This window comes from Rhamphochromis longiceps, linkage group LG13, assembly GCF_057381845.1.
Source record: "Rhamphochromis longiceps isolate RC_006_pf linkage group LG13, R_longiceps_female_GT1.1, whole genome shotgun sequence".
Taxonomy (NCBI): domain Eukaryota; kingdom Metazoa; phylum Chordata; class Actinopteri; order Cichliformes; family Cichlidae; genus Rhamphochromis; species Rhamphochromis longiceps.
The window spans coordinates 25,711,228-25,729,853 of record NC_140569.1 but is presented as its reverse complement, the minus strand read 5'-3'; the positions used below and the strand labels follow the sequence as shown (position 1 = coordinate 25,729,853).

Here is an 18,626-nt window from a genome sequence, read left to right as displayed (position 1 = left end):
TATGGCAGACTTAACCCTCTTGTTTGCAAGTGAAAGAGCAACTTGCCGGGGTAAGGCAAACTGTTGTTGTTACAATAATGCATCTATCCCTACAACAGAAAGTATTTCTTGCGCTTTGCTGTCTGTAAATATATGCATTGCCTATCTGTGTTGCCCACAGAAATGGTCTTGGGTATCAAAAAGCTAAAAGCAAAGATATATGAAATGCCCAGAAAGGCTGCAAGATGCTACACCAGAGGGTCATGTGTGAAATAAAAAACCAAACAAACAAAAGAAAAAATTAAATAAAAAAAAGAGAAGGCTGTATAAAGACACACATTTTCCAGGTAGCCCGAAAAGTCTGTGGAACAACGGCATCATTAATTGGAATTTTATCTCAAAACAGCCACAAATACATGCACGATTAATAAGAAATGAGAATGTGTACAGGTACAGTAAAAAAGAAAAATAAAATCCACTTGCACAGGTCTTCTACTCTCTCCTCCTGTTTACCAGACCTGTAGACACAGACCAGAGAGTGTGTGTGTGTATGTGTGTGTATGTATGGGTGTCTACGTTTACGTGTGTGTGTGGTCTTGTCTATCGCAGGGGCAGAGTGTGACCACATGGGGAGGTCATAGTGTTGAACTGAGCTGGGCCCTGAGCCAGAGCTAAAGTGACACAGTAAGAGAGCAGTTGACCCCACAGTCTGTCTGCACTGGTGTCAGGGGAGTGTAGAAGCCTATTTGCATGTGCATGTGTGTGTGTGTGTAAATAGTGGTGTGTCAGAGTCCATGAAACTGTGTAACTGTGTGTGAACGCCTGGGTTAGAGGGGGTAGACAGTATGAGCAGAATCAGACCTCGCGTGGGCATATGTGTGTACGCATTTGTAATTTGTGTAATGAAATGTGTGCTCTGCTCTCTCGGAGTGGTCTCTGCATGCAAACATAAACAGCATCGCAAACGGGTCTGTCCAACCACATTAAGCTAGACTGCCATGTCAACGAGAGTAACAGAGCAAGTTTTTTACCCCTGGAATCAGAGGTGTGGACTCGAGTCACATGACTTGGACTCGAGTCAGACTCGAGTCATTAATTTTATGACTTTAGACTTGACTTGAAAAAATGTTCTAAGACTTGTGACTTGACTTGGACTTTTACACCAATGACTTGGGACTTGAATTGGACTTGAACCGGTTTACTTGAAAAGACTTGATATTTTACCCCAAATATAAAATTTAACATGCATATTATATAGAGATTGAAAATGTGACGTCATTCACGGGTAGAACCGCAAAGGATTCTGGGAACTCGTGGCAAGCGGTACTAGCGCACGCAGGCTTTCAATTAAAATCAGTTATACAGCGATAAAAAGAAACACAAAAATGTCAAGAAGCTGTTGTATTATTAACTGCAATAGCCGGTCGCATGACAGCCACGGGAAGCCGACGGGTAAAGAGATCGGTTGTTATCGGATTATGTCGTTGAAGAGAAATTGTTCGAGCCATGTTTCCGAAGTAACAAAGACGCGACGGATGGCCTGGATTGCAGCCATTCAAAGACCAAATATAACGTCCCAGAACACTCCAGCTCACAGGTTAGTCTGCTCCAAGCATTTACACGAAGGTCAGTGTTTTTTAGTAGTTAATGCGTCACTTTCATAACATAATTAGTGATATAGGTTACAAGCAAGTCTGGCGCTGAACAGAAATGGTCGCGCTATGCTCCTTTATTTATTGTGCATAAATAGTGAATTGTCCTGACACAATATTGCGTTTCGCTTCTGTTATTATGGTACATTGACAAGAACATATACTTTTATTCACAGGATAAAACAGGTTTTTTGTATCACTAATTGCCCAGTACGATTACAGCATACAATATTATTGTCACTGCTACATTTCTGTGATGCTACCAGAAATTATTTCCACTACTAATTAATTACCGTTGAGCTCAAAGGTCCTATTAATAAACGGTTAAGGAATGTGTATTTATGACGACGATTTGTGAGACTGGTAAACTTATGATACGTACGATGGTCTTTACTTTCTACACGGTGCATTTCAAGGTCCTGCACCCATCCGTCGGTAAACTGTACCTGGGCTTGTTGCAGTGACCTGAAGTTACTAAACTTCATGAGTGTATGCGCTCACTCCAAGAACCGTATGATTATAAATATGCATATAAATATGCTAAGATGAGATAGCTGACTTCATCTAACTAGCAAATGTTGTCCAGGCTACGTTGGTGATACAGTTTTTTTTAATGTGTATGATATTTTTGTCATGCGATTTTAAAGCTGGTCCTACAACCGCATCCAAGAATAACATGCAGCTTATCTCAGAACTGTCGGTGAAAATTATTCTTGGAGCTAGGTTTAATTGAGCTGCATTTTAAAGAGGTGCAATTTCACAATTTGTGTATATTTTCTAAGTTCACTATTTTGTCATGTGTTGAGAAAAACACAGATTTTAAAATTACATGGTCTAATATTTACATTTAGCATATAACTGCAACATTATTTTTTCGTTTTTTTTTTTTAAAGACTCGAAAGGACTTGAAATTCAAAGTTTCAGACTTGTGACTTGACTCGGACTTTTACACCAGTGACTTGAGACTCGACTCTGACTTGCCTGACATTACTTGAGACTTGACTTGAGACTTGAGGATAAAGACTTGAGACTTACTTGAGACTTGCAAAACAATGACTTGGTCCCACCTCTGCCTGGAATCCTCGCTGTGTTGTGTAATGTATGCAGACGGGGTCCCGGATCGTTTCTCAGATTTATGTAGTGAAAATTAATATAATTTACTTTTTTTTTTTTTTTTAAAGTAGGTCTGAAAGTTGTGAATGCTCAGATGTAATCGGAGGCCTCGGGTTAACATTATATTTCTTTTAGTGCAGTTGCTCTGACTACAGGGAACGACACTGTGGCAATAAGAGCGAAAAAGGAAGAGCAGAAAATCTATTTCTTGTTAGAAAAAAATGAAAATAAAAACTAATTTTTAAAAATTGAGAACAACAACCAGAGCTGACAGCTTTCAGTCACTTTCCATGCTCTGCTCTCTCTTTTTGGGTCCCTGAGAAGCTCTGCTGCATCACTTTGAGTGTAACCTGGCTGACAATTGCCGAGTGAAGGAACAGAGTTACTAATCCACTCCCCCACAACAATAACTGCATTTGAATAAACATCTAAGCTGCATTTCTCTGATATATTTAATATGTTTGTCAAGTTGTCTGCTTAGGAGGAAATTGGAAACACCTCTAAAGGTACCCCACAGCCTGCAGCGCGACACCCGAGCACAGCAACAAATTAATTGGATGAAAATATACGCAATCAAACTCTAGGTGAATTAATTAAATACTGTTGCATGTAACGTGTGTGTGTGTGTGTGTGTGTGGAATGGATGTCGACATTATCAATTCTGCTTTGATGTCAAGGAGGCAGTTTGATGGTTAAGTGTTGTGTTGGGTGAATGCATGTATGTGTGTGCGTGTGTGTGTGTGTGTGTGTGGCACTTTTTGGAAAAAGTGTTAGGATGATATCTAAATGTGTGTGTGTGTGTGTGTGTGTGTGTGGATAAAGAATGTGATCTGATGTATCCTTTTCTTCCCCTGAAGCATGCCACCTTCTATCTCTCTTTGCGCAGCAACCTGTGAAACAATAACTCATAAACACCGCCAGGGTCAAACGCCGCAAGGTTCGGTAAATAACGCAACACGCTCATATATGTAAACGCACACGCGCGCACACGCCAGCACCAGTTTTGATCTCTCAGATTTGACAGAGGCACAGCATTCAAAGCACTTCAAGCAACAACAGTTCAAAGCTTTGCCAGGATGTGCAGATGACCAACTCTCAGCAGAATGTGTCAGTGTGCCAGTGTGGTGCTGCTCAGGTTAGCGGGCTCGCCTGCGTGAGGGTGAAACTCGCGTCTGAGCCGCTATTCGATTTTTTTTGAATCTCTCCCTGAAAACTGAATGCGAACATTAACCAGTCACATTATTCAGTCTTATCTTCTTGCTTCCCTTTAGTCTCTGAAGGTCAAACTGCTCAGTTTGCATAAACGGTGCATTTTAATACTAAGAGCAAAACAATAAAGCAACCTATTTAAAGAGTTTCCTTGGATCGTCAGCTCCTCTTGATGGATTTCTCTGCATTCCAGCAGTCCAACACTAAAGAGAGCTCCACGGCCTGAAATATTCTCTAAGCAGCCACTACACAATACTGTCTTCTACTAGCACTTTTCTCCTTTCCAATTGGTCACAGTACCCTTCCTATTGGGCTATTGATTGGACTCGTGTGAAGTCGATGTGAGTGACCAGGCGCAAAATACAAGGCAGTGAATAATTCTGGTTTTATTAACCTATAAGACTACGCAATCATTTCTCCATAAATGAGACAGACAGTAAACAACAAGGACACAAGAATGGGTGAGCACTGGCAGCTAAACTGGATACTACTGAATGCTAGTTGAGAACCATGTATGTGTCACTACCTATATCTTCAAAAGAGCAAAAGCCAATTGGTTTGTCACGGCACATATTCCAGCATATAAGCCTTGACAGTGCTTTGCAGCTTTTGAATAAATGGGGCTATTTCCTTGGGAAGAAGAATGTTAAGTGGAGAGATGGTTGAGGAGGGATGAAGACAGTTCCCTGCTGTGTCTTATCTGAAGTGCACTGTGGGAATCACTCTTCTCCCTCTGAGAACTGCTACTTATGAAAGAAGGAGAAACATACAGCAGAGATATATAGAAAGATAGAGACGGAGGAGCATTCTGTTTATGGTACAATTCAAATATTAACTGAGAGCTAATACTAATTTTGTGTCACAGTAACGCTGAAATGCATAAAAAATGAACATAAAAAACCCTCAAATGCAAAAGTGCTCCCACTAAATACTCCTACTAATATTTAAAATGAAAAAAAAAAAAGACATTTTTAATTGCTACCTGTGTTATTGTAATCAGTTTGATAGATTTTACAGAACCTACTAACCTAATAACAGAGCAAAAAAAAAGTATCCTTACATTTCTATAGTCCAAAAAATTTCAAAATACAATTATGCTGCAGCACCGATCAATGAAAGAGTGAGAGAAACTGCGGCATCGATGAAACTTCCCAGGAGCTTTGTGGGCATCATTGTGAAAAGGAAGAAATCAGGAAGCACATTTCTGACTTGGCCTTTCAGCCAACTCAGTAAAAGTTTAAGGAAGGAAGGCAAGTGACCAAGAAAGTAGTGCTCACTACAGTAATACCTCTGAGATCCTCTACAGATAGATAGATGCTGGACAGTTGCCTGTGCAGCATTACGTCAATTAGGCTGTAGAAGTGTGGCTAAAAGAAAGTCATGCCAGTTGTCAGACAGCACTTAAAAGGCAAAGCGCTGGACGAAGAGTACTCTATGTCATAGATAATGTATATAATATCAATATACGTCTGGTGAATTTCTTGGTACATCACCTTTCTTATCAAGCATGTTGTGCACAGTTTGCAGTAGCCAAGGATTCTTATCAGGGACAGAGACAAATCCTTGAGAATAAATAGCTTATGCAAGACACACTTAACCAAAATACTTCAGATCACATCCTATCATGCACACCCAGAGGACGGTGCTGGGACCGTTTCTGAAAAATCGAACAGTCCAAGATTAGCTGAACACCTCTGATGTGCTCAGTGAAGTCCTCTGACTAACATAGGCAGCAGAATTTCTTAGGAATGATTTCCAATTAATATCAATTAATAAACCTTAAACAGTGTAAGTTCTACTCCAAAGCAAATGAAAACGTACTATTTCAGTGTTTCATCTTAACTCTGCAAAGACAAAAGTATGAAGAAGGTCGTAAATGTGACACGAAAAAACAGACTACAAGTTGTAAGGAGACTGAAAGAACGCAGACTGCGATAAAAGGAAGGGGAAGACAGAGAATACAGATGAGGAAATCAAACTGAAGGCCTGTCACTAACAACCATGAGACATTTCTAATAAAGAAGGGGGTCCCCATTCGCTTTTAACTTTGCCTCTGCTTTATCGTACGGTGTGTTTGCCCTGCCTTCTCCACTACTAGTCCTCCATGTTTAAAATTTCCGGTTTTTAATGGCAGCGGCACTTCTGAGGCCGCAGAGAGTCAGAGCTGGATGGACCAGGACTACACGCCGCAGCTTCTCTGTCGGACTTTAACAGGGCTTGAATCCCCTGAGGGCTGGACCTGTGAGGATTCCACTGGTTAAATGTCAGCGGTCTCCTCTAGGAGTCCTTGAGGGAGCAGTCCCTACAACGAGATTAGACTCTGTCCAAGAGTGCACTTAGTTAATTCATTAGTGTGTCACTCTCAGTATGGAGCCAAATTCATTCACACTGTTGTGTAAAGGTAAATTATGCTCTTCAATTGGACGAGCTTAAAAGCTCCAAATTACTCTATTATTTATTCAATTAATTCGACAAATAGTTAAACACGGCTCTTACAAAGCAGAAGAAAATACAGCGCTCGTTAAAGAGGAGAAAAACAAGTAAAATATATAAAGTTAAACATTTAAAGCTGGTAGCATATCGCTGCTGCTCATTAAACAAAAGACTGCAAAAACAGCACCAATACTTTGCACTTTGCTTCTCTCTGAGGAAATGCAGATTGGTCTCCATCAGCCCCTGAATTTATGCCATAATGCGTGTATTTTTTGAACAAGATAAACAATGTTTCATCACAGCTAGTTAGTATTCTTCTAGTATTCTTCCTAGCACATACTGGATATGTTTAATACATTTTCTGACGAAGTCTAAGTTCATTCGTCTTGTAAAAATAACCCGAAGCCCTTGATGCTACTTTGGATTCACGCCACCATGCTTCTTCCTTCTTAAGTGCTTCATTTGCTTGGGATTTACTTATCTATGATATTTATAACAGCACAGAAACTGCATTGATTTCACTGCTCAGAAAAGACAGGTGTATTGAGTGTGAGCTTTTCTAGCCACATGGTCTAGAGATCAGTGGTGATAAGCAAAAGATGCGGCTCTTTTAAATACTTTTAAATGTTTTATTGATTGGGCCTGTGTCAGCTGGAGCTTATTTATCTACTTATTTAACATGTTTGGGTGGCAGAAGCTTCGAAGTAAGTGAAAATTTTTTAATGATGGTATACAAGCTGAATAAACCACACTCTTGCCCAACATGACAGTTTTTGCAATGTTTCTGAGTAGAGCACCTGAATGCAACTTAAACAAACCTTAAAAAAAACATCATATCTGAGAAAAGTGTAACGACTTTTTTTTTAATGAAAGGGATATTTTATAATAATTAGTATTTATAAATCAGGCTTAGCAAAAAATTTCAACAGTTGATTGTGACATATAGTCACCTTAGATCCTAGCAGAGTAAAGCCAGAACAAATATGAAACTTTGTCATTTCAAACCGTATGACGATGTGATTCACTATATCTTAAAAAAAACCCAACTTAATAAGACAAATGGATTGACAGAAAGCAACTAACTGAACGTCCAACTACTCCAAATGTGTGGCCCTGCTGCTGTCGGCCAAAAATCCATCTGCGACCCGTCGATTAAGCGAGTAACTTGTAAGTTAAAAATGCTATCACTACGATAAAAGTCACGCTAAGTTTTTTTATCCAACCTAGTAAAGCCGATGGCCAGCCTACAGACTTCTAAGTACAATGTTTTGTTCTTATTTTGTCAGAAATGTTAAAGACATGGTGATTTGAAGGGGCAGCGCCTGGGTTTCGGCTCCCTGCTGCTCGCAGCGCCAGAGGCCCAACTGTTCACTACAATAGAGCCATGATTACACCTACACTGCTCAGAAGGTTTTCAGTTCCTCCCCAGCTGTCTGCTCTCCGCTTGCAACCCAGCAGGCATGTGATTGTACCAGCTCAGCTCGCCCTTTCACTTTCTGCCTCGCACAACCTCTGTCCCTCCATCACTGCCTCCCACATGTGGCACCTTGTCACACTACCCCGACATTATTCCGACCTATGTGAGGGAATGTATTTCAAATGAGGAGAAAGTGCAGAACTGCAGGGCAGACAGATGTTCCCTTACAAAAAAGGGTAAATGATTTGACCAAGAAAACATGGCTTTGGTTTCTGATTAGCTGATTCCTGTTAGTGTGACAACTTAACGGTTTAAAACATATTTTTAAAAATTAATGGTCCAGTTCTCCAGGTAAGAAGAATAAAAAGCACTATTGCTATGTTACCAGGAAACTAAGGCTACGTTCACACTGCAGGCGAAAGTGCATCAAATCCGATTTTTTTGACCCTATGCGACCCATATCCGATCATGCTATGACAGTGTGAACGGCGCAAATCCGATATTTTCAAATCCGATCTGGGTCACTTTCGTATGTGGTACTGAATCCGATACATATCCGATGTTTTAGAAAGCGACTGCTGTTTGAACGGTCAAGTCGCATTAAATCCACCTTTTACGTCACCGACACAAGACTGAAGCCAATTATCAGCGCCAGAGAAGCGCCCGAGAAGACATCGCGAACGCTTCCTGGCCATCCAGCGTAGATGTCAGTGAAACTGTGGGGAAGACAACGTAAACATTTTATTTGTACTGTATAATCTGCAGATTCTGACAGAAATCTGCAGCTATCCTTTGAAGCACCGCTCCTCTCTTAAACAGCAATAAGGATCATTATTAGGTTATTTACATTATTATGTAAATAACAAAATAACTTAAAGCAAAAATTGGGAAACGTGAAGTCCGAAGTCTTTATATTAAGGGCCATCAGTCAAACAATATAGTTTGCTCTGGGTCTAAACAGAGCGCGTTGTGTGTGACATCTTGTTTTGCGTATGCGGGCCGCTTTGAGCGTTCACACTAGAGCGCGTTTGCTGTCGCATTTTATTTGTAGTGTGAACGAGCAGTAAAAAAAATCGGATTTGATCAAAAAATCGGAATTGAGCATTAAGACCTGCAGTGTGAACGTAGCCTTAGAGCCAGTACAAGATCTCGCCATGCTGATTACTAAAATTAACAGTCAGTGTTGTCGTACAATAAAGCAACATTTTTGCATTCAAACATGATATTTTTATTGAAACCTATGCTACAAAACAGTCGGGAATTCCCACAAAGTGGAAAAAATTTGCAAAAAAATGTCCTCTCTAATGCAGGTGTCACAAAGTGCTTTACAGCTTAGTCAAAGAATATGAGACAAGTAAACAGGAGCCGTCCACACTGACGTTAGGCGAGCTGTTTAAAGTCATTTAGAGGGCAATCTGAGAACAGTGCCTGTGCTGTGTGATGCTAACATTTCTCATTGCTTCCTTTGCTCCTTCCTTGCATCTCAGCTAATCTCTACAAGGATGTGAGAGAAACATGTGAGGAAGAGATTCAAGGTGGAGAGATGTAAACTGTCATGGTTCCTGGGTCGTGGACTCAGTGCTTTGAGTTTTGTCTTTTCTTTATTCTAGTTGTGTTATTAGTTCCAAATTTTGCTTATAATTTGAGTTTCATTGTATATTAGTCTTTAGTTTCCTTAGTCCATTAAGATTTAAGTGCCCTTTAGCCCTTTTTTGGTTCTCTGTTTTTAGTATTTATATTCTCAGACTTTTTTTAAGATTAGTTATCTGGGTTCTGCTAATAGTTATAGTTCATAATCAATTTCTTGTTTTTTGTTCTTCCTCCTCCTTTTCCTTCTTCATCTCTGTGTCAGGTGTTTAGTTACTTCCTGTCTTATTTTGTTTGTCTCTTGCTTTGTGTGCATTGTGTTCATTTTTGCTTCCTCTTTGTCTCGTTAGCTAGATTCTGCTCGACTGTGTCTCGTTTTCCCACAGTCTTCTTTCTCTATTGCCTCCAGTTTGCCATCCAAAGGTCACAGCAAAAATCCAGACTCTTCAGGTCAGGCAACATTTTTAACATTTTTGGTGTTCTTAACTGTTTAACAATTTTTCACTGCTTCAAGGTTCAGTGTGTTGTGTTCGAAGATGCTCTACTGCATACCTTGGTTGTAACTCATTGTTATCTGAGTTACTGTTGCCTTCCTATCAGCTCAAAACAGCTCGGCTAGTTTTGCTCAGAGAAGCGCCACTTGCTGGATATTTTTTTTTTTCCAGACGATTCTTTGTAAACCCTAAAGATGGCTGTGTGGGAAATTCTCAGTGGATCATCAGTTTCTGACCTGCCTGTCTAACATGCCAGACAGTTCCCCAAACCTTCCTCACTCTGATGCTCAGTTTGAATTTCAGCTCAACTTGACGATGCCTATATGCTGCTCCCATGTTACTGCCTGATTAGATATGGGCACTTACAAGCAGTGGTGTACTGAATAAAGTGGTCAGTGAGTAAAATAGATCCTGAAAAAATACAGGCACGAACTGCACAGTTACATGGTATATACAGTATGTAAGACTTTCTCATATAAATAGGTGAGGCCATGAGCTGGCAATAATTTCACAGTATGCAGTTTTGGCAGAGATGCTGAAGCAGGTGAATCACAAGAGTACTTAAATTAATCATAGAGGTGACACACAAAACCATATTTCACATTTGAAATTAGCTTATCAATAATTCACTGGTATTGAAACAAGATAAAGTGTCCTTCATCTGCGAGGTTTCGATAGCAAATGAGGAAAATTATACAAAAATGATTTATACCCTGCCAAAAAGAGTGCGGTTCATCTTACTTTAAAACTTTGGGATTTTTAACCCTTATTTCTGTTTGTGTGACTAATACTTGTTCAACTATGACTTAAGTCCACATTACTTATCTCATGGCTATGTTGCGTGTTATATTTATAACGGTGGCCTGTAAGTTTCCAGAAACATGTCCAGGATCCCGAGCTTCGGGAAACCTAGCTTGTGGCTTAACATTCATTATTTATTGCAAAGAAACTCAGTGAATAAGGTCGGTGATGAAACCATGTAGCAAAACAAGCCCACTTCTCAAGGGAGGTAATAGCAAGTTTAAATACTGTATGTCATGGCAGTAACATTTACAAACCAATGAAACAGCCCGTCTCATAAAAAAATATGTCAGTAATTACAATTCCACTCATGGTAAATGTTGTGACAGGGCTTCCTTCATAGCCCGTGATTTCCCAGGGGCAGTGAGCAGTAGTATGTACCTGTGATAATGCGATGGAGACTGGACTTGGGGCTGAGGTGGAAATGGGAAACCCACCTCATAAAGCCCTCTAACCTTAGGAGACCCACTTGTAAAGCTTACGTGTCTGATACCATCATTTCAGCCAGAGTATTGAGTGTTATCTTGAGCCAGGTTTGAGCTAAGAGACTGAATGCGTGAGTGACAGCGTGGAGTCTACTGCAAACTCCAATTGCAGGTATGATGCTTTCTCGCAGTATAATTACTGTTAGTGAGCTCAACTCTGAACATGAGGGATGGAAACTGTGCAGACACCCAGTGTGCTTTGTTCATAATTCACTGAATTAGCAGTGATAAGCCAACTGCCTGTACTTGTCTAAGTGTGCTTTGTCGAGTAGAAGTAGAAAGTGAAATCTGTCTAAAAGAACATTTCCAGTTGCTTTGGATCAATTCTCAAAGTGTTTTGAATGTTTAAATGTGGGATCCTTTAAGAGAACACACATCAGAAAGATGTGGGTGTTTTAACTGTTAAGGATTTTAGTGCAACTATTTACAGTGTGGACAACTATTGACTGTCTTTTAGAGCGAAATAGCTGAGATTAAATTTACCTAAATATGCTACCATTATTATTTCATGGTGTAACTCATCACCTGCAAACAGTCTCTATAATCTAATAATCAAGATTGACTTTGCTGTAATGCAGGTTGTCTTCGTTTACACATGAGTAACTGTGATACTATTTGTATATCTTTTATTGATTGATGTTTTTCTGTAGTTGCTTCCTTGTGGATAGACTTCCAGCTGGTACTGGTGAAAGTCTGCTCTAGGAACAGAAATATACATTAGTTTTAAAGTTTTAAAGTTAAAATAGTTTTAAAGTTTTGAAAGATTTTAAATGCAAGACTGTTTTCTTTACCTGTGTGTTTGAGCCAAAAGAGTTCCCAGCCATCCTGAGTGTCATTCAAAGGTAACCTGATAGGCATATCTGCTCTCATTTAGATCAGAGCTTGTAGGCCAAGTGGGGAAATGTGAATTTAATAGTTGCTGCCTTTTCTGTTGTATTGATTTAATGTTAATAAAGACTGTTATGCAAGCTGTGTGTTGCCTTTAGTTTAGTTTAATATGTAACCTTATACAGTTGTATCAGATATGGCTTAGGACTCAATTAGTAGCAGTCAATAAAAGTCTGGAGTCTGCTGCTGGACCACAAGTCACTGGTGGGCAACATATTTTTATTTTGTTTTGTTAGATTTTCTGTGTCGTTGAGTGTTGCTGAATAAATCCCTGGTTGGTCGGCACCTTATCTCTGCCTCAAGGATCCCACTTCAACCCAGTCACCAAACCAATGGCCATCCTAACCAGGGGCGTAATTTCAAGGGAGGTTAGGGGGGTTATGACCCCCCCCCCCCCCAATAATAAGACCCAACTAATATATAACCCCCCCCCCCCCCCAATAAAATTATGAATTACGTTGCATAAATAGGCTGTTGATTTTCCTTACTCATTTCAGGTATTACCAGCAAAATAGTTGCACGTTTAATCATCTAGGAATTTACCCAGATTTATTTATTTATTTAGACAGAGATCTTGACACCCCCCCAATGTTCAGCACAAAGTTACGCTGATGATCCTAACACTAGCCCCAGAGTCGTACATGTATAAGACTTATGCAGGACTTGAGGGCAACAGAATTACCAGTCCTGTGTAAAGTTTCTTTTTCTGTTACTGCAGTTTATTGTACTGTGTGACCATAGGAGGAAAAATATTTCCCCTCACACACTTGTAAATCTAAGTCATCTTCTTCTTTACAAAGCAGAAGAGAAAACATTGTGCTCTTAAAATCAAGATCCGAAATTAATTTTATCAATGAAAGTAACTGGGCTAAACCACTATTGTACATTATAAGATGAAGAAGAAGCACTTATCTGAAAACTCTGACCACAAGAATTTGTCATTCTGGTAGCTTGTTTTGAAAGCCTTCTTTCTATCTATCTATCTATCTATCTATCTATCTATCTATCTATCTTCAATTCATATCTTTATCCACTTTGACCTCCAGATCACAACCCAAATAAACATTTTCAAGCTGAATTGGAGACAAATTAAATCAACATAATAATGGGCTGGATTGGCATGAGCCACCAGACTCTCTGGATTAAACACATTCAAGACTGACCTGAAGCCATCTAACCATGTATATACTGACAATATTTTATAGGCATGCCTCTCTAACAGTTATCAGTCATTTTCTAATGGCAGTTAGTCTTTCCTCTCTAAATCGTTTGACCCCCCTCTGTTAAACTAGTCAGTAAGGCCTAATACGCTGCAGTAATGTGGTGCAAGTCTTTGTGTACCATACAGGAACTGATGTCCAAAAAGTGTCTTACATTATAACCTGCTTTTATTCCTTCTTGTTCTCTCTCGCTCCACTCTATGGTCCGTCTGCGATTTTCTGGAGAAGCACTCAGCCGAACAAAATGATTCCACACCAGCAGACAGGGAGAGGGGCCACTTTTGAAAGGCAAAGACAGCCTCCCAGTGTGTGTGAGAGCGTGTGAGTGTCAAGGATTCATGATGTGTTCCTGTAATTTCCATTTAGATCTTTTTGAGGGGCTTTTTTTGTTTGGCTGATATTTTTCAATTTTAGTGTTTACTATTTTCAATAATGGAGTATTAATTGAAAAGTCTTATGTTGCTTCAAGTTTGGGTGACTATTTAAAATAATATATTTTAAAAGTAGGACTTTGTTTGGGGAAAGGTTTGAGGTAGCAGTAATGGTTAAAGTAAGAGGATTATGAGATAGGGAATCAATGCCTCCAGTGGATGGCGTGTGTTTGTATGTATGGGTTGGCTATTTTCTCCGTGGAGAAAAGACAACATATTTATCTCCTTATCAGTCTTCTCCCAAAACTGCCTAACCCCCTGTCAAAGCTCATGGCTGACTGCCTCCAAAGAGCTGGAGCTGTTTGTTTAAATGTAAAGGTAATCAGGCCCAGCATGCTGCAGGAATCCACAGAGCCAGAGAGAGACAGATGGGTAGATCCCAGGGGAAGGGTACAAGGACAGGCCAAATCACATCAGCCAGCTCTGCAACCTTTTTTTTTTTTTTTTTACCTGTTATGGAAAGTTATCCATATCGGTTTAGAGTACTAAAAGTACAACTCATTTTTCCTGCCTTATTTAAAGCAGTTACCTGTAGCTGTGGTTGAAACTATTGCTGCTTGGAGGTAGGGAAGCTCCTTTTTCTTAAATTTCTCTCAAATTCAAATGCAAAAGTTTGTAGATGGAATGCACATTTTAAAATTGACTTTGACAGTCTCGTGAGGACAGCTTAGTGTACATAGCATTCGGGTAGCAGCAATTTTAGCTCACACTCACGGAGGTTTTTGCCAGTTAAAATGTCATACAGCTGCTCGTATTAGCTGACACGAGCTATTATATTCATGACTAACTTAACTTAGAGCTCTACAAAGGTTTGTGTGTGGACGGGTGAAACATTGCTTCAGTCCTCTGAGACTTGAGGCCATTCATTTATGCTCTCTTAAGGTAGAGATCAGACAAACTAGTTGAGCGAATTCTTAAATCCTGAAGTCTACATCAGAGCATAATGCATTTCTGGTATTTGTCAGGCTGCAAATAGATCTTATACTTCTAAATTCTTCTCTAATTGGTTAGTTTAGTAAATTCTGCTTTTTAGCATAGTGCATTTTTAATGATTTTAGGCAAATTAATTCATGTTATTCATGTTATAAGCCGAGCTCCCAACTAATGGCTTTCCATTTCAAGGCTGCTATTACAACATAAGAGGCATGCTGAAGGTGTTAGCATCCCAGTGTCCAGATAACATTATAATGCTGCTATCAAGAATAATAAAAACGATCAAACAAGATAAATGAGCTTCATTTGCTTCATGCAAAAATGTAGTTGACATGAATCAGTGATTACCAGATTACCAGTGACTGCTTAATGGATAACAGTGAAAGATGATGAATCCTGTTTCCTTTTCCTACTGTTGAACATCTTGTTCTCATACACAATTTTCCTGTCCTCCCCAACTCCCTTTTTTAAGAAGTCATTTTTTTAAAATAGAATTAAATGCAAATTAGAGTAGAGCTGATTATCATATAAACGGCTGTTGCCTAGGGGGCAAGACACTCTGGCTTTATTTATTTATTTGGTCATATTCTTCACAGTTCCCCATAAAACTCTGACTTTAATCAGTCTGCACTTTCTTTTAAAGACATAGGGGAATTTGGGACTGGTTGAAGGGAGGCGCGCATTTCTGTGTATGTGTGGGCAGCCTGTATTTGCGCTTCTGTGTGTGCATATGGGAGGTATGTGACCAAGAGCAGAGCGTACGCCTGTACAGCTTCATTCTGCACACTGCTCAATTAGCTCTTGATGTTTTATTTTACAGGTGAGCGCGATCACCTGTAAAGGTACACAGCTGGAACAATAACGCAAAGCCCCATAATCCAGTAGTGAATGGCAATTTTACATAGTGGTCCAGAGGCTTTTTATGGCAGCTGGATTATGTTTGCAGTCACCCACCAGTGCAAGTGATCTGATTTGAATTCACTGGGAGTGAGGGAAACACTGTAAATGGGTAATTACCCAGAAGTAACATAGAGGGGAGAGATGAAGTGAAGTAGTGGGAAAGGATTTAGGCAAAGACCTGCAGATTAAAGATTCCTTGTAACTTAAAATTTGGGAACTGACCTCCAAACGGGCTGTTGGATCCAACGTGTGTTGGATGCTAAGACTTGGTATCTTTATGTAAACCTGTGAGGGCGGGGCTTCACTTGAAAAATTGTTAATTTGCTAATTTGTTAAAAAAAACACAGATGCTCAAAATTTGATTTGTGGTACTTATTTGGGTTTTTGGGGTACATTTCAAGGTTTTAACATTTTGCATGCATTTAATGAGATGTCTCAAAACCCCTACTGGGGGTCAGAGTATAGTCCTCTCATTGCTGTAGTTTCTTTGTAGCGTGACCATAAGTCTACTTTTCTCTTAAAAATCATCAGTGATTGATATATTTATCTTGTCAGTATTGACACACAAATTTCACTATTTAAGCAAAGGGCTACGTTTTCTTTTCTACCGTTTCTCAATGGGTTCAAGGAAACTAACCGTGTAAAGCCTGAACTATGAAACTCACTTAAAAAAGAAAACAAAAAGCTGGAGTTTATTGAACCTTCTGACCCCCCCCAAAAGAAAGCATATCAACTTGCATATGTGTGTTTTCATTTTGTATCAGTTCTTTCTAAATCCAACGTTTTTGTGAAATTAATTGCTCACAGTTTGTTTAACTTAAACAAACTAAGGGTTTAAGTCAGCAGTCCCCAACCCCCGGGCCATGGACCGTTACCAGTTACCAGACCGTGAGTTGCTTGTACCGGGCTGTGAGATTTGAGGCTCGGGTGTGAAATTTATGGTTTTCAGCGCTTTTATCAGTTTTTATCATTATTTTTCATAGTTTTTATCGTTAACTCATTTTCCCTAGGTCTTTTCCCATGTGTTAGGAATAAATCTTCTTTGTTTTTTGGTGCCGCACTGGTTTTATTTTGTTCTATTTATCCGCGACACCTTAAAGGCTGGTCTGTGAAAATATTGTCAGACATAAACAGGTCCTTGGCGGAAAAAAGTTTGGGGACCGCTGGTTCAAGTTACAAAAAACCAGCTGATGATGTAGATATAGAGGACTTAAAAAACATAATTAATAGGTTAATAGGTCTTATATATTTTTGGTCACCTAACAACAGTCTGGATAACTGTTCTGATCTCATCCACCTGTCACCATTTCTCTGCCTCTGGCACAAAAAGATGACATCCCCACAACATTAAAACATCTTGACAGAGTGCGCAGATAGGTTGGACTAACTGGCAACCGGTAGCTCTGACTGAGGGTGCGCATGCTTGTCTAAAAGTGATGATGCTGAAAGACTGAAAACTTGTCCAATCTATGACTCACTAAGTTTGTTCTAGGATAGCCCCCAGCAATGATGATAAGCAGTTTAGAGAAAGGACGGAGCGTTGGATAGGCGTTTCTATCCCTGCCCCCCACATACTCATGTCTGATCGAAGGAATCTTCTACAATTCTAAAAACTCAATTTTTTTACTATTTCATGCTTTTACCCAGGATATTATTGACCTCGCATCGCAATTTTCATGTTCTGATTCATCACCCTGCATGGCCTGTGTCCACCACTCTTTTACAGTGGAAACATTTTGGTTTTAAAGTAATATTTAAACAATCACAAGTGGAATTCACCGTGCATGTGCAACAGTGCTAGTGTTTAAGGCTGATGACCAAGGGAAGCTGCACTTTACACATGCCATTATCAAACGAACTGCGATGCCAGGGTTGCTGTTGAGGCCATCTCATCTAAACAGCACACGGGATTTGATGCACTCTGTGCTATTCAAAAGATACACTGCTCTCTCTCTCCCTCCCCCAGTGCCTTTCTTTACTCTCGCCTTGTTTCCCAGTGTGCTCTTGATTTCAAGCTTTTTGTGTGTTTTCACTTCACTCTGAACTCTGTAGCCCTGAATCTCTCCATTCTGTAGTCTGGTCCTATAGGTACGCTGCACTCTATATCAACAACTCTCTCTATCTGTAGCCTCGGGCATGGGGTACCACGAGGGCATAAGGGGGCTCTACTGCCATGAGTCTTAATGTCTCAGGTGTCTCTTTGCACACACCCACTCACACAGACACCAGTAGAAATCTACATGCTTCTTTTTCCAATGCATAATTCACAGACTTCAAGCAACTGCAGACACATCTGACCACATATAAGCAGACTGTCCTTCTCCTGCACTATGAACCCCAGTACCCCTTTCATTTTCATGCATTATTCTAGGATTTTAAAAGGCCAGTGGTTACTCCCCAAAGGAAAGCTTTGATTTTCAGCAGGGACCCAAACAAGCACAATATTTTTTAAAAAGTTTTAAAAAAAAAGGGTGTTCTTTGGATTGGATGGGTATTCTTATCAGCTGAGGGACTTTACGAGATATGTAGTTTTCATTTTAACAACTTCAAGGGACATTGCATTTATTGATATGTTTATAAACAGGAGGCAGCAAGGACGGCAAGCAGACGTATCTGGTAGAAATGATAAAAAACTAAGAAAACAAACACAGATAGTTTGCCACCTCTGCCACTCAGGTGGTATACTATGATGGGTTCTCATAGAAATTTGCTGTCATGTCAGTATAGAAAATGCATTGTTAGGCTAGTAGAAGCACATCTACATATAACATAGTCCTCTGTCCTGTAGTGAATTAGACCACTCAGAATAAACAGATTTTTTTAATGTGAGAAAAAACATTTTTCTGTCCAGTAGACGCATTCCCAATCTGGCAACAGATGCAGCTAACTTATCAGCATAAAGGGAAATGGGCCTATTTTTAATTCACTCAGTTGTCCTACATAACTATCTATGGAGCTGCAGTATATTTCCCGACGTGTCAGTATGTAGCACTCGTGACTAAGAAGAATAAGATAGACGTATGATGATACATCAGCAGTGTGCTGCAAAGTAAACATAGCAGTGGTCCTGCAATCGCACCTTCT

General features: G+C 39.8%; 1 protein-coding gene across 1 annotated transcript in view; it reads right to left on the bottom strand.

Moving 5' to 3' along the window:
* The window catches only part of cdh23 (cadherin-related 23), a 197,629-nt gene that overhangs the window by 110,659 nt on the left and 68,344 nt on the right, over positions 1–18,626 (bottom strand). The gene's annotated exons all lie outside the window — the stretch shown is intronic.